We start from the raw sequence: 17490 nt of genomic DNA, 5'->3' as shown, positions 1-17490 counted from the left end.
CTCCATGTATTAGTGCTCCATCACAGTCAGTGAGACGGTGGTGTGTTACAATGTAAAGGCCTCTCCTCCACTCAGCTCACACCCTCATTCAAAGCTCCACACCTTTATGAAAACATCCCACCCCCCCGAAATAAGAAATAAAAACAGATATATACGTTCATCCCCACCGGGCACAATCTCCTGTCAAAATGAGATTCAGGTGAGCAGCCGTGGTATCGGGCGAGACAGCACACCTTCGGCTTTATCAGTCAGCGGCAGGAATCAGGTGTTATGTCTCCGTGGCCTTGTAATGATTTCCCTGTAAAACTGAAACACGCTTTTCTAGAAGGTTTAATATCAATTCTGAACAAGACAAATTGCCTGCACATGCACTGGAGAATATTGTATCTGAGTGGACTGTTAAATAACCCTGAAGATATGAACAATTCACATCTGTCGAAGCAGTGTACTGAAATACGCTCAGAGGACAAGACAAATAAATACGAAAAATAAATTTTTAAGGTACTTTTCTTCCCGACAAAACACCTGATTCAGAGAGAGAGAAAGAGATCTCTTTAATCACATCATGAAAATGAAAAGCTGCTTCCAAATAGCAAGTTAGCATCCATGAGCTCTTCCTGTTTACATACTCGGGTAGCAGCATCAGACCAATGTCTAGTGGTTCAGGTGCAATAATCAGTCCTCATCAATATACAACCCATTCATTTTTTGTCTCACTTAGATTACTGTGGACTGCCATTGACCGCATTCTGGACGGACTCAAAGCTGCACCGGCAGTTTTTAAATGTGTCAGAAATCCAGAGAGCAGTGCACCTGATCAGCTTTATGGTTTTTTTTCAGTATCCAGGACTCACTGGCTTCCTCATCTTCACTTTAACGATGTGCTTTTGGCACAAAATACAAAAGCACATTCTGATTATCAGAGCAAAGCACCAAATATTAAATAACCAATTCAAATCACAAATCCCTGTGATCTTCAAACAGAATAATGGACCTAATTTGGCGAGGACATTTTTTTAAATTGCCCTTTTATTATAATGTTTTTTGTCAAATGTAAATCTGTATACAGAGCAGTGAAGTGCTGCTCTACCTTATCTATCTCTACAACCCCTGGAGATACAGTACAATGGCATACATTCATCCATTCTGTTCATTGTGTTTGAAGCAGGGGGAAGCAGGGCTTTCCAAAGCCCTCAGATCAGTCAGTGTAGGAAGCTGGCACCGTTGGTCCTTCTGCAGAAACAATCCCCCTTTTCTCCCAGATGGTCTGTGCAAGCAAGCATGTAGCTGCAGGGGCTTAGAGGAGGCAGGGGGAGGGAGAGAGAGAGGGAGGGATGGAGGGAGAGAGAGAGAGAGAGAGAGAAAAGAGACACTGCTACCCATCCAAGTAGCAATGTCTACTGGGTTTTTATCTCTGAGACCCACATACCCCTGTCTCCTTCCCTTCTTCATCGTTCTTTTCATCCTTCCTTTCTCTTTCTGTCAGTCCGTGTGTCTATCTGCCAGTTGTCAGCGCCATCTGTCTGGTTTCTCCACGATAACAACTGTTTTTTTCCAAGCTGGACTAAACCAGGACCAGGATATTGTCCTGCGCTGGGAGTTGCTATCTGTCTCCCTCTCTCTCTCGTATTTGAACCTGGATCCCCCCCCCGCTGGGTAAAGCACCTATGAGATGGGGGGTAATTTGGCCCGCTCTATGACATGTGTCTTACATAAGAGAGCACCACTGAGGTGTCGCTCTTATGTAAGACACATGCAATTGACAAAGCCCCGCTGCTTCAGCCTTTGAACAGAGGATAACCTTGAGAAAAGGGAAAGGAGGAGGGAGGGAGGGAGAGAACGCTTGTCGTGCTGAAATTACAAGAAGACCCAATTCCAGGTGCCAAAATGTGAAATCTATTTGAAATAATTTCAAATCAAGGCCTCAAGCCATCCATGGGTCCAGCTGGCGCAGAGAAAGCTCAGAGTTGATGTCGATGATCTGGAGTTTGTGAGATAGAGAGAACAACGATCACATATTTGTAAGAAACAAAATGGATAAAAATGAAATTTGAGTTTCAAGAGAAGTTTACTTCACAAAAGACAAAAATGCCAAACGGCAAGAAAAAATCAACTGCATTCAGTTTGTTTGAAACTTCACGGAGTGCAGTGTGAAACCGCTCTCCATACACGGTGAAGTCATGGTGCAGATTAGAATCAATGCTCTACACTCTGGAACGGTGTTCACATGTTCTTGTGTTCGGGATCCTGGAGATCTCAGGCTCTTCTTAACAGCTCCATACTTCATCAATATTCACAATTTTAAAATAATTACTTATAAACATGATTTTGAGCTAATGGCATGTTTCAGAAGTTCGCTCCAGAAAATGATGCTTTCCAGCTGTTTTCAGTGTCCAGCTGTTAAACATGGTTAAATACGATGGTAGTTTATCGACTCTATGAAGTGCTGCAGGGATGAGTCCTAAAACCAGGGAATGAGTCAGCACGTCTGCACTTCCGGTTCTCAAACTTTGTTTCTTGAATGTGTTTTTGGTTCGATGTCTGAAATCATGTCTGTGTTTAGAACATTTAGTTCTCTGATTATAAAACAGGTCAGTGAACGCCCCTCTGGTGATTAAAAAGAGAGTAAATGAGACGACTAAACGTCCTCACTGGAACACTAGTCCTCCTTTAGCTTAGTGGTGGAGTTCCTTTATAGCTTTTTACATCTGCCTGATTGCATTCAAAAACCATAATAATGGTGTCGTTTCCTCACTTGGTGTACTAACTGCTTTATGGTCTTTGTTATTAAACTGTGTCAGCCTCAGTAAATGTGTGCATCCAGTAAAGGAAGGAGTTCAATATGTTTTCTACTTAACAGGCTTGAGAAAGTTCAGAGGCAAAGGAAATCGATAAGGGAGTCACCACAGCAAAAACATTGTTTTTCATGCACGCTTCATGTTATTCATATTGTTAGTATTACACAGAGAGCATAGTGGGACAACAGACAGCAAACAACACCACGGTTAACAGTGAGAAGAGAGATCTGACTCTTGACTCTGTTGTTTCTCTGGAGTGGATAACGGGCACACAGACACTCAACCTCGACTGATACAACAGTATCGCTACACAGCTTTCAATGTTGTACTCACAGATAAGAATAATCATGACGAAAGTGATGCGCCTGTCATCCAACTGAATTGCCTTCAAACCATTTTGTGATGTAGGTCAGGTGGGTTAAAGGGAACCGTGGAGTTATAGAGGCCTGACGGCAGTTGTTCAACCTTGGACTTTTTAAAACCTCTTATGCCACCGCACACACACACACGCACACACACACACACACACGCACGCACACACACACACACACACACACGCACACACACACACACACACACACACACACACACACACACACACACACACACACACAAACATAAAACAGTGCTGAAGCAGTGCATTAAAGATTAAGTGAAGCAAAAAGGATTAGATTAGATAAGGCATATCTTCGTGCCCCACAGCAAAGAGGGACTCATACATTTTGTATATGACATGAGCAGGAAAAAGAAAGTACAGAAACATAACACACATCTATGCATTATATATGCGATACAGACTCTGGTTGTTTATGTTGCACTCTGACCTCCTCACATAAACACTGCTGGAATCACTGCTTGACATTTACAAGAAACCTTAGTTTGTGATATTCCACATGGCGGAGGAGATAGGAGGTGGTGCGGAGACTGAATGCAGATCTCAATTCAAACAGGCCTGCATGTTTTATGGATGCATGTGATAGCATGTCAGTCCAGAGAACTCGCAGAACTCAAAGCTCAGGCGTGCTGTAAGCGAGAGCGTGTCTCTGGGACTCCAGGAGAAATGATGGAGTCATTATTTGATCATTCCTATATGTGGGTGTGTATCTGCTTTGCATCTGTCCTCCATGAATACAGAAGTTCACTGCAAAGGGCAAGACAAAGAATGAAAATGTCGTTGACCATTACAACAGCTAATGTTTTATTTTGGGTCGTGAAAATTCAGTCCAATCACCAGGAATAAATCAGTCAATTACCTGGTATAACAACGTTTATGAACATACTTTATGTGGTATGTTTCACAGTTGGATGATGATTTACAATTGATCCAAATTTCAAAGCAATCCATTCTAAAATTGTGGAGACTAAAAGTCAGAGGATCGTCTACATCAGTAGGATTCATCCTCTGAGGAACATGGATATTTATGGCAATTCATCAAATAGTTGCTGAGATTTGAGATTGTCTACAAACAAATAGCAAACCTTCAAAAGTCAAATGAAAGTCAATGGCGCTGTCCGGTGTATTTTACGATGTGATCATTTTGTGATTTGTTGGAGATAAATGTGCAACAAGCAAAGCAGCAGGTTTCTACCATGACACAATATAATTGTAATGTCAAGTTGTGTCTGATTATACCCTGAAATGAAAATGTTCAGCAGCTGATAATCCCATTAAAGCAGCAAACAGTACGATACGATTCATTATCTGATGAAGATAAGGGGACAAACAAACAGTTATCTGCAGGTAACTGCTGGAGCTTTATTCAAACACTTTACAGATTTCAATTTTGTCGGCAGCACAGAGATTTTGAGGTCGATGGAGAGACTCGGTTGGTTAACCGTAAATGGCAAAACAGAGAGGAAACAAAGAAGCTGTTGCCATGTTATTACATCACGGTCAAAACTGACTCCTGTGAAGAGTAGTGCAGCAAGTGAGAGATTGGGATGAGAGTGTGATGACAGATGAAAAAAAACCAGAAAGCACAAGAGAGGAAAAAAGCTGAAACAACAATTCAAAGAACAGGGAGCTCTGAAGGAGCAGACAAGTCCCTGTATCGTTCTGAAGATCAGTGAGCTCCGGCCCGCAGACGGAGAAATGCTGCGATTGTCTTAACCTTAGTGAGTGAACCTTGTCAGACCATCTCCCCTCCCATCGACCTGTGGCTTTAGATGCACTGGGCTCATTAAAGGGACATGTCGGTGGGTTTTTTTCTTTACGGTTTTTTTGGGCATTTCTACAACAAGACAGATATTGTGTGACTTTTAGCTCACTCCATCCCAGAGCTGTGCCCCTCTGACGCTGACTCACTCAGGCCGTGGTTACAACTGTCTCCTGAATGCGACTTTTTGTGATCGGCCAGATCAGAACTCAGCTGTGTCCAGACCAATGTGTGTCCACACATGATCCTTCAATGCGACCTGCCTGATCGAATAGTGATCGGATATATTTCAAGGAGCGGCTGTAAAACGGTGGATGAAGACATTTCCTTTACTGGAAATTCTTCACAATAAAAGTCCCCCGTTATTTTTGCTGTGTACTCTTCTTCCCTGCAGTATTAGTAGTTTTATTGAAGAATAGCCGCTAACGAAGCTACGCTAATTCTGTAATAAATACAATTTCTCATAATTTCACCAAAATAAAAGTCCTTTTATTTTGTTATTTAAAAGCTTTTATTGAGAAGCAGCTAAATCAGGAAATGTGTTTTCATCAGCGGTCACTTAACAGGACTCAGACTGCTACGCTTGATAAATCGTCCGGATTGTGTCCACATGCTGTCCAAAGCCAGCCAGGCCACCTGGGTGTGTGGTCTGGCTGATCGGATCCCAATGCGAGCTGGATCTGATCTCGGAGTGTGCAGACTTGACAGTTAATGCGTCCTGGCATGATCGGTTGACGCATTAAGAGTGAATCCAGACCTCGTCCACAGTCACAAAAACCTCTGGTGCCATCAAGCTGGTATTTGATTAACTGTCACGTGTTTCCTGAAAAAAACAAATGAATCAAAAGAATGGGAGTCTGGCCCACACACTGGTTTAGATTTGGGAGATCTGTACGGTGCAAGAGGTATTTTCCAGGGTGATACTGCTTTGGAGATGGCACCCTTTCATCATCGCCATTACAAAATCTGATTCATATTTGTCGCAAAAAGTGCAAAAGTACACATTGATTTTCGTTTATATGCAATTTACATCGATTTTGTTTTTCTTTTTATCTTACGTGACATAGTGTGGAATCAGAAACAGGCTTTGCAGCATCACTACCCGCCGCCTCCTCACTTTAATTTTCTTCCCCATCAGCATTTCCTAACACCGTGATGATTTGCACGGACCTCTCTGCAGCAATGCAGAGCTATGACTCGTATGATTTGTAGCTTTATTGATTGCCATAAAAGACGAAAAGCACTAAGAAAGAAAGGTACTAAATGATACCAAATTGAGGATCCGTGGCACACAGTCAGTGACAAGATTACATCTGCACAGTGTGAACTCCGTTAGAAAGAGACAAATTAAAATAGTTGATTTGTTTTCATTTGACTTAGATGAACCTAAACTGTATCCCTCACAAGAGCTCCGATGTTAAAGGATGAGATCTCAATGCACTTTATGAGTGCTGGCAGGAACCACTTCATCTTTAGTACTGATTCTTTCTCTGAAAGGGACGCGATCATCTCCTTCACATGAAGGACGCCACAAAGACGTCTCTGGACTCAACTATTTTATTTAAGTGTTCACACTGGGAAGTTGAGTTAAAGGGAAAAAAGAAAACTTCTGCTGGGTTACAGACGTCTCTTTCTTGATGTGCGTCTACAGGAAACATTGTTTTTGGGCCCAATGGTATAAGGTCAGCAACCTAGAAGTCGTAAATCCACAGTTTGGCCGAATTGACTTCGAAGCCCAGCTTGCTGCCACCCCATGTCATGGGGCATGATGGTGGACTCAAATGCAGACCAGAAGTAGAGTGAAATGGAATTTAATAAACACTTAGCTCAGAACGTGAACACTACAAGAACACACAGGGAATCCAGGGACGAGACAAGAGACGAGGGGGCAAATCCAGCAGGACGAGGCAGGACAAGACACACAGACGGGTACAACAGAAACAATGACCTGGCAGTGAGTGGCTGAGAGACAGGGGTTTATAAGGTGACTTGAACAGGTGAGGAGAGTTGTGCTGATGAGGGAGTGCTTGATTAGCGGCAGGTGAAGGGAGTTAGGCTGCTGCTGAGGGAGTGAGGAGGGTGAAGCTAATCAAAGACACACAGAACACACAAGGCAAAGCCTGATCGTGACACCGCGTGCCACCCTCGCCCTTAGGGGTCTGCATTATCTTCCTGCACTGGTATCGGTGGTCAACCATGTGAATGGATACTGATGGCCCTCTTTTAACCCATATCTATGAGACTGACAGCCGCTGATAACAACCGGGTGAAACATTACAAGCTTCACAAAGTCACTCAACATTCAAGATTCAAGAGATGTACTTGCTATTTGCACCTTAAAAAGTACATTGGAACTATTCACAGTGGCACTATGTGTCTTAGATACTTCAAACTGTGCACGTTGTGACTGAGTGACATGTTCCTCCCTCGAGGCCTCCTGTGTGCTCCCTGCTGACATCGTTCAGTCGTACAAACCTGTATACTTGATCCGACCTGACTCGGCTGCTGCTGTTATCAGCTCTCGTACAGACTAACTGCTGCAGATACATCGATAATATTCCTGGTTGCCATCGAAGTTTTGCAGCCCAGTCGCGAGGAAGCCCGTCCCTGTGTTTGTGGACGGGTCCAACAAACACAGGACTCTTATCGAGGTGACAGCTGGTCTTTGTCCCGTATGAGACCAACATGTGCCGATTTTACACTTGTTAGGCAACATTGTCACAGTTGTTACTTAATGGTACATAAGAAAGTCATGTTATTTATTTACGTTACATTGTTACGTTAAGTTCTTGTGTTAATATTTGAACATAAACAATGATCTTTGAACTAGTTTTGTTGGCTAAACCTGAATAAATCGTTTCACAGCCCCGTGGCATACGAGGCTGATATGAAACGTATTTCTGACACATATTTATGCTTCACAAACAATGGTTCTCTGCTAAACTTTGACTCAGTGCTGCAGTTTGGTTCATAGTTAGACACACATTCCATCGTAACTCTTAATAACTGATTTGTATTTTGATTTTAAACGTTTTATTGTCTGCAGGTTTTTTCTTATATCTACTACTGTGAAGACACAAAGTACATTAGAGTTGATAGATTATAGGTGATGCAGCCTAACAGTAACACACTAGCAGCATGGAGTAAAGCACTTCATGATTTCCCTCTTTATGCAACCTACAACTTCAAATGTAATAACTAATATCCAGAAACCACAAAAAGTGTGATGTGTTTAGACGTGCAGACCAGAATAGACGGAGGAAACATCAAACTTTATGGCTCTATTTATTCCACACATTAAAACGATGACTATGCTTAGTTTAACTTGATTCCTCCATGTCCTCCCTCAACCTCCCAATTTAATAGATGGATTGCATTTACACAATGTCTCATACTGAAGAAGATACCGAAACAATGTTTTATTGTTTCCCCCTCTGGCAAACGTATTATCTTTGTGGTTCTTCAGCGATGTCTGGGTCTCTTTTTGACGGCTGCTTCCTCTTAATCATACAATGAAGAATGCTCACTGCTTTTGGAGGGAGAGCAGAGGGAGAAAGAGAAGAAAGTGAAGGATTTAGGTCGAAAACAGAGATGGCATCAAGAGTCATGGAGAGGGAGAAAGAGATTGGTGGCGTCGTCAAAGAAGAAGAGAAATGATCTTGGGAACTCCGTCAGATTTTTCGCCTGGAGAGGCACACAAAGCCACCAGTGCCAACACCTGCAGATTTTTATTTTCCATGCATTTGTTATCAGCCCTGTGTTTTATACTTGGGTCTTGTAATGGCGCGGTAAATCACAGCTGACAAGTCAGGAGCAGTCGCAGGCCCTCCACTCCTTAAAAGGGAAGACAAATGATGGCGAACGAAAGAGCTGAGTTATTAAAAGCTGAGGCGTCGGTGTTGAATAAGAGATTGAGAAATACTCTTTCTGTAAGCGTCTGAAAATGACTGTGTGATGTGTAAACGCATTAGATGGATGAATACAGTTGTGTATTGTAGTTTGTTTTCATTTGTGCCACTTTCCCTCCTTGATGGAGCTAAATGCTTGGCAGGAGGGATACACAAGTGGCCGTCTGTTTAAAAGCCCAACAAAGATTTATGCAAGTGTGAACTACAGCCAGTTAGTTGTTTTCCTGAAGGCCTGACGAGCTTTCGGAACTGAATCTTGCACCTGCCTGTTTGAAAAGTAAAGCTTTGTTCTGGGGGGTAAGATGAAATACTATCAACAGTATTTTAATCCTTTATCATTTTAACAAAGTTTAATGGCAGTTTTTTACAATACACCAAACTAAAGCTCAGAGGACATGTTCTCAGGGTGGCTGCCATATGTGGCGTGCTAAACATGCTTCCAATAAAGTTAGAATTTGTTGCTGGAAGCATTTGGCTCAACCGTCCATTTCTTTCAGCTTCCCTGACTCAGTTTGTCTCTACGAACGCCCCCCCCCCCCCCCCCTCGTCCCTCCATCCGTCCCCTCTGTTGTTGTCCCTCTCTCGCTCTCCCTCTTCCCTCTTGTCTAAAACGGCAAATGAATTCACCCCTACCTTGTGTGTAAATGTAAATGTGGACACGTCCAAAGGTCACTGATTACATCAGTGACTGCTGGGATATGGGCCCCTGTCTGTCCTTTATATGTGTGTGTGTGTGTGTGTGTGTGTGTGTGTGTGTGTGTGTGTGTGTGTGTGTGTGTGTGTGTGTGTGTGTGTATTGGTTGTGTGCAATGCAAAAATTTCCATTTTTGGCTCATTTGAATGTGTTTTAAATGATCTGTCCTCAACAGGCTATCAAAAGAGAGAGAGGGAGACAGAAAGGGAGAGAGAGATAGAGGGCAACACCGGGAGACGGAGGGAGAAACAGAGACTAATTCTAGTCCAATCAGGGACAAGCATTAATGTTTGACTGCCTGGCAAAATTCAAATGAATTCCAGAGGGCTCAATTTGTTTAGTTCCTCTCTTGCTCTGACGCCTTCGGCACAATCTATCTGCCGTTAAACACTTTGAGATCTCAGCTCCCACCGTCAGAACACTGTGATCCTGAAGAGGACTTATATGTTCCATTGTTAATACGCTTCAGCAGCCTCTGGTTGTAGAGAAGACGCAGAGGCGACTACACCACCTTCATCACAAGTCAGAAATCCTAAGCAGAAGTCAAACTTTTCAAAATGGGATAGAAAATGAACGAGGCAAAATGTATATTTAAAATCCTGTGGATGAAATGTTTTATAATTGAATGCATTTAATTGACCGTTTGCCTCTGGCTGCAGGTCTGTGGTGCTTTGGGTTCATGTCGGGCCTCTGCAGCATCCGGGCGAAGACACGAACACCTGGAGAAGCCGTTCCTTCCTTGTTTTGAGTCGTCATCGTCAAGCCGCCCTGTGATTGGCTCATCTGTTTCAGAGCGATTGGCTTGGAGTATTTATTAATCAACACTTCAATCAGCCCATTTGCACTCTGAGCATGAACTGAGTCCAGCAACTGGGGGCTAGACCAATCAGAGAGGGACGGGGAGGGGCCGATACCGAGCAGGACTGCATTCTGACTCTAACTTCTGTCCATCTGTCTGGAAATACTGATGTTTGTGGGGGTGGAGGTATCATTTTACGAACGCCAGTCCTCATACTTGGCACACTGTCGCAGCGTTATTGTCACGTGACGTCTCTCTCCGTGTATTAGTCTTTTTTTTGGTCTTCAGTCTTCTCTCTGTTCCTCTTCCTCTGCTTCGTTCCCCCGGGTCATCTTTCACTTCCAGTCCTTCACTCATAATTCTCTCCCAGCCCTTTTTGTCCTCTCACTCTGTATATTTGGTTCCCTCGTCTCCCACCGAGCCCTTCTCTCTCTTTGAGTGACATATTGGTGTGAAGAGATGTTCCCAGCTAGCTAGGCAGCCAAGCCTGACAACGTGAGTGTCCTCTATATAGACGCACAGAACGAGACACTAACGAAGAGGAGAGAAAGTGAACGAAAGACAAAGTAAAGGTGAAACCACCATCAGAGCTCTGCAGCCGTCCGTCTTCACTCGCTATGATTGCCGCGGTTGCAGTCGATAAACAGGCTCTTTCTTAAATGTGTCTTTCTGGACCTTTCACCTTCCTGCGTCTGCTTGGCATGCTTTAATTAATTTAGCTTTATGCCAAATCAATAAGACAGTAGAAGGCAGAGGTAAACGAATCTTGGGGTCTATAAAAGCCAATTGATTTATTTTGCAGTGTTGTCATTGACTGTGTTTCTGGGTATTTGGGCACACGTGCTTTATCCTGTTGTGTGTGCAGCCAGCGTTAAGACTTGGACATCACTCATATTGTATTTTATGTTCTTGAGGGTAGCTTAGTTGATAAGAACGTACGATAGGCATATATAAGCATTATGCTTCTGCCTTTCCAGTCACACTGTACACCAGAGTGTAGTATATGGCTACACCTAATCTTTCGTACCTACACCACATTGTTGTTTCTGTAATTTAAAAATATTAAATTGTACACAAGAAACCCAGTAAAGAAATCTTCAAAGTCAACAGGAATTCCAATGAAGTGTCAACCTGTATAATGCAGCAACACGTTGGTCAAAACTTGAACAGGAATTTAAATTCTAGTTTATGATGTTTATAGTGTATGAACATAGAATTGAACTGAGTAGATCTGCCACACTGTCGCTGATACCCGATGCAGCTGTTTGAGTCAACATCTGCACGATATCCAACATCGGTATCAGTGCATTCCTACAACACACACTGTCTAGTGTAGATAACCATCTGCACTCATTGTGTTTACACTTTCATACATGGTGTGAAGCAGACAATGTGCTTATGGTTCAGCGCACCTTGTCAATGCTACATGAGTTAGTGCTTCTAATAATTGTGCCACAAGGACCAGTTTTTGTGTCTTTGCAATTCCCCAAAAATCCTGTGAGAAAATATGAGAAAACTGTGCAGACAGATGACATCGCTATCTGCTGCTTCACCTCCTTACATTTCTGAAAGTCACCTGCTTTGACCGTGTGTGCACATTCGTGTGTGTGTGTGTGTGTGTGTGTTTTCTTGTGCTCTACCACTGCATATACTGTAATCCAGGGAAGCAATTCATTCAGGCTCTCTGTTTGCATTTTTCACCTTGTAGAACACACATGCTCACTCTGTCTTTTACTCTCTCACACACACACACACACACACACACACACACACAGTCCCGTTCTCCATGATACAATCTGTCGGGCTGCTGTTACAGCTGTGGAAGGTGTCGATTACTCTCCTCATTTTCACTGCAGCTTATAACCTGATTTTGCTGCTGCCGTAATGCAAGATTTGGTGTTATTAACTTTTTTTAACCCCTTTAAAATGAGGCAGGATGTCGAAGAACGGAAGATTGTATACTTTTTTTTCCACTGCTGTGTGACCTTGAGGGATCGGCTGCTGAGGTAAGGAGGGTTCAGCACGGACCGTCAGCCGAGAGTAGTTGTGGACAAACAGTTGTGCTCAGGAAGAATGAGTCATAAAACCCGGAAATGAGTCAGCAGTTTTGCACTTCTGGTTCCCCGTCTCAAAGTCAATCTTTGGTTAGATGGTTGAAATAAGGTCTTTGTTTGAAACAAGCTGCAGAGATTTAAACATTTTGTTCTAGGGTATAAAATACGTCAGTAAATATATTTTTGTGTGTCGAAACGTGTCGAAATGACACACAACAGTAAGTCAAGTAACTGTAAGCCACAACATGGAAGTATCATAAACATTTGTTTGCCACAGAGCTTATTTTCTGCAATAATCTAACAGCCAAAGGAACAATCCCATTGGCTGTTTGTTGAGGGAACCAGTGCGATGTTAACTTCTGGGTTGGTCGACAAAAATACATCATCCTAAATTAATTTGAGCCTTTTCACAACCATAACTATGATATTTTCCTGATCCTTGCATATATACAGTATATCAGAAGTTGTGTGTTTTCCTTGTTATGTTTACATTACGTTGTTTACTTAGTTTATATACTTATTTTAAGCCAAACCAGGAACTTTTTCCTCGACCTAAGCCAGTGTTTTCAGTCGGGATGAGAACGTGTTGTTTCTGTGTTATTTCTTACTAACCTGATCAGACCGTCCATCTCACTCTCCATGTTACCCTCCCTCCTGACAAAGACTCGCGATCCTCGAACTCCCTCACTTTGGGCCAGTGACTCACTGCAAACCCGAGCGGAGGCCACAATCCACTGTCTTCTGACAGAGAACCATGACCTCAGACTCGAAGGCACCGACGCTCATTCTGACCGGCCCAGAGCGTGCTGACGGTCCCGGTCTAATAGAGGCAATAGAACCACATCGTCTGCAAAGAGTAGAAACGGAACTCGGAGCTCCTCCAACTGGACGCTCTCTTACCCCCGACTTACTGATCTTTTTAAGTAAAAATAGAGAATAAAATGATATAATCGATCCTAAAAATGGAGACAGTTGAATTGGAACATTTGAAACAAAGAATATTCATATATCTATCTGGAAATATGTCATGGCAGTCCTTCATGTACAAGTATAACAGTTTATCACAGAGGTACATGGATATTGTGACTAATTAGACAGACAGTGGAGTATGTTTTGAAAAGGCACTCCATGCAGTGAAATCTGTTTATCTCTCCGTCTCTTCCCACTGTCACACATCTCCACAATAATTAGCTGGCGAATGAAGGACCTCCTCTCTCCCTTGAGTGCCTTGTGTCTCACACACACACACACACACACACACACACACACACACACACATACACACACATTCCCAGAGGAGAAAAAGATGTATGTGTGTCACATCCAGATTCAAATGAATGGTGGTTTGAGAATGATTCTCTTTGGTGTAGTTTGCTGCTTAACGACAGGGAAGCCACACAGGAAGTGTTCATGGCAGTGTGCCCGCACAACCACCAGCTGTCCGTCATTCTTACAGAAGCCCCAGAATGCAAACTGCAGCACATTACTGTCTGTGCAAACATCCTGTAGAAATGTAATGTATACTGTAGTTTGCCTTAATGGCTTTTTTCAAATTATATTTTCCAACATCAATAGCTGACCTTGACAATGACAATCGAAAGCTGTGTCAAGAATTCTGGAGAAAAAAGACTTTTACATAGTTGATTATTATTAACTCAGAGCATATTCAACTCAATATAAAGTCTCATGCACAGTGTACCAGCTCGCTCCCAATGCATTCAATGATGAAGCTAGTGATCAGTGAGGCCAAGCTGCATCATTCAGCCTTTGTATGCAATGCACCTGCTCGCACCGTCACCAGCAGAGAAACCGAAGTAGCAAAGAGTGCAAGATAGTCGACACAAAAGTGGGGTGGAGGGAGAGGGGGGGGGGGGGGGTCCGAACAAACACAGGACCGTCGTCCAGGACATCGCTGTTCTTGTGAAGTTGAAATTTTGTCTCGTCAGTCGTTAGTCACATGAGTCTTTAGTGTCACGTGACTTGTTTAGTCACTCGCTAGTCATGTGGGTCATTAGTTAGTCAAGGTAACATCCACCACGCTCTTATCCTAAACCCGACAGAGTGGTTTTGTTCCCTAAACAACAAAAACGTCATTAGGAGACTGAAGTTTATTTTGAAAATAAGCATTTAACAATCGTATATTGACACTTGTAAAACTGACCCTAGAGGGTGTTCACTTATCCTCATACAACGGTACATACAGTATGTTATCCTACGAAAAGTGTTTTTCCTTTGAAAGCCAGCAACTCGTTACATGCATACAGTCTTTTCAAAATAAACTTCACAGGAAACTCAGTAAGGCAACACATCTACTTAGTTCGGTTTTGGAAAAGATGTATTTTTGGAGTTAAAATAACCAATGAAGTGCCGTTCCTGAAGCACAGAAGTTACGTGATAAAAACATCTTCATTGATTTCTCTTTTCACGCGGGGAGCGAATTGCAGTCTCCTGACTGGAAGATCGCCGTTTGTTGGACCCGTCTACCTCCCGTCCACTCGAGTCTGCTTCAGTGGTCTTCAGACTTCCTCATTCATGATTTTGTGGATGACAAACAAAATCATTTTGTGGAATACCTACGAATGAAGACGCATCATTTATTTTGCAGCTTTTGCTACGAATGCTGGATGAGGCCAGCCTGCGTAGTTTGAAACAACAGTACTTGGTTCGGTTAAACAGGACTCAGGACTAACAGCAACCTCCTGGTTTAAAGCCCTGTGTGTTATGTCCCATCCCACCACCCTGTGCAGATTTCTGCAGACTCATTTGAAACCGGTATAAAGCAGACATGACCCTTAACAAAACACCTTTTCTCCTCGAAACATAATTCACAGTTCAGTTATGTTTGGGAAGCTCGTTGTTATGGAGAGAGGGCTGGTTAGGGAACAAGGGTCCCCCACCAGACAGAGCATGCAGCATGAAGTGTGATACAGCAACTCTAAGCAGTACTGGTAGTAGAAGACAGATGCCAGAGCTGCTGATTCTGCAATTCGACTCACTATCACGTAATGACCATGAAATAATGAATATCATCATTACTGCAGGAAAACAGAAATATGTTTCCCCTAGAAATGAAAGTTGGATTCCCTGCGGCTTCCGACGTTCCCTGTGATTGTTAATTCTTCTGAAGAGCTGACTGGCCATTTAAAGGCCAGCAGGGGTTAAGCTCCTCTTTGGCCTCGACTTGTTCAGATTGGAGGTGAAGTTGTAAATTATTGAGTGAGATGTTGCCGCTCCAAGTGTAAGTGCGGTGTCAGCGCATTGCAGGTGTGTGATCAGGGCTGATTGGGTAAAGAAGGAGTGGAAGATGTTTCGGTTGCATTATTGATAGAAAACAGCAACCTGCTAAAGACAGACGTGGAGGACACACCTGCACTCAGCCGGAAAATACTTTTCTACATCACGGAACTCATGTTCACACTCCGAACGTTCACCTCAGAATAACACACGTGGACGGCTGCGGTGCATCCCGTGCATCGGTAAACCAGATCAAAAGAGGCGGCTCGTGATTTGTTATGTGCTTTCAAGTTTCCTGTGAAACTTTATCCCCTTGATGTCTTCTGATGTGCAGCACATCAACACGACAACGCACATATGGTAATCTGATCAAAAAACATGTTTAAAGAGTTTTCACTGCGCTCATTTCTTCAAGTTTTAGCAAATTTCCATTAGTCCCCCCCCATCAAACCAAATCCATTACATCCACTGGTTTGTGTTTGAGGCTACCATTACTGTAAAATAGTGACGCTACATTAGAGCCCTCTAAACTCTCTCTCTCTCTCTCTCTCGTCATTAACATCAGGGAAGCCAATTGATATGCTTGCATGGTTGTAATCCTCCCGACTCGTCAGCTCGTCCCTTTTGAGAATTCTGCGGAAAAACAAATTAAAACTTGAAGTCTGACTGCATGCGGGTGGAGAATCGGGGTGATAATGCTGCAGTGTGCAGCTTTTCTCTCTCTCTCTCTCTGTACTTTTTTCTCCTGGTTCCCGCAGGTCATTCCCTCCCTTCGTCCATCCGTCTTCACCCTTGCTCGTCATTCCTTCCTCTCTCTACCTGTATTCCCCTCTTCTTCACTCCCTCGCCTCCTTTCTCCCTATGTATGTCCTTTCCTCTGTGTCTCATTACCTCCTTTCTTACACTCCTTCCTCATTCACTTTTGCTCTCATCAATCATTGTCTGTCCATCCGTTCCCTGAGTGTTACTGCTCAGTCTTTCCCTTCCTAGTCACCCATCCCTTTCTTCCTCCTTCTCCTTCATCCATCTCTTCCTCTTACTCATCTTCACTGTCCTTCTTTTCCACCCTCTATCTGCCCCTCGTCCTCACCTTCCTCTTCTATTGACCCTCCCGTCCCATCCTTCTCTGCCTCCGTCCCTCCTTCCCTCTCTTTGCTATTACTTCTCCCTCGCTATCAACCACTTTGCATCATTGTTTTCTCCCTCCTCCCTCTTTTCTTTCTCCTTCCCTTCTCAACTGACCTTCTTCTTTGCTACCTTTTTATCTCTTCATGTCTTCTACCCCCTCCGCCAGCGACCACCTCCACCACCCTCCACCACCCTCCACCTCTTTCTGCATCCTTCATTATTCGTGCGAGAGAAAGATGCTATCATACGGGGATCGCTGCGATCCAATTCTGATACCACCCCCCCCATCAGCTGTAGAGGCGCTGCGAGCGAGAGGGACTGAAAGACAAACAGTGGGAAAGAGACATGGAGACGTGAAGTCTTCTGAGGGAGAGATACTCTTCACTCCTTGTACAGTATATCCTCTGCAGTCAATACGCTCTCTCTCCCTCTCTCTCCTCTTCCATGTGGAGGAAATCTTTGAAGTCACCACCTCTCTCTCTCTCTCCTAACTCTCCCCACTGTTATCTTTTCCTCTCTCATCCCCCCCACCCTCCTGTCTTCCCCATGTTTTTGGTATTCCAGGCACGCTGCATTCAGCAGGTGGAGCCAATAGCTTTGCTGCTGCCACCTCTCGCCCCTTCTCTCCCAGACAGCCATCGATTCTCCTATGGCTGTGCCAGCAAGAGGGGGGTGGGGGGGGGGGGGGGGGGGGGGGGGGGGGTGGGGGGATGGAGGCT

Source organism: Anarhichas minor, unplaced genomic scaffold, assembly GCF_050575085.1.
Source record: "Anarhichas minor isolate MPS153535 unplaced genomic scaffold, ASM5057508v1 ptg000021l, whole genome shotgun sequence".
Lineage (NCBI taxonomy): Eukaryota > Metazoa > Chordata > Actinopteri > Perciformes > Anarhichadidae > Anarhichas > Anarhichas minor.
This window is presented reverse-complemented; position numbering follows the sequence as displayed.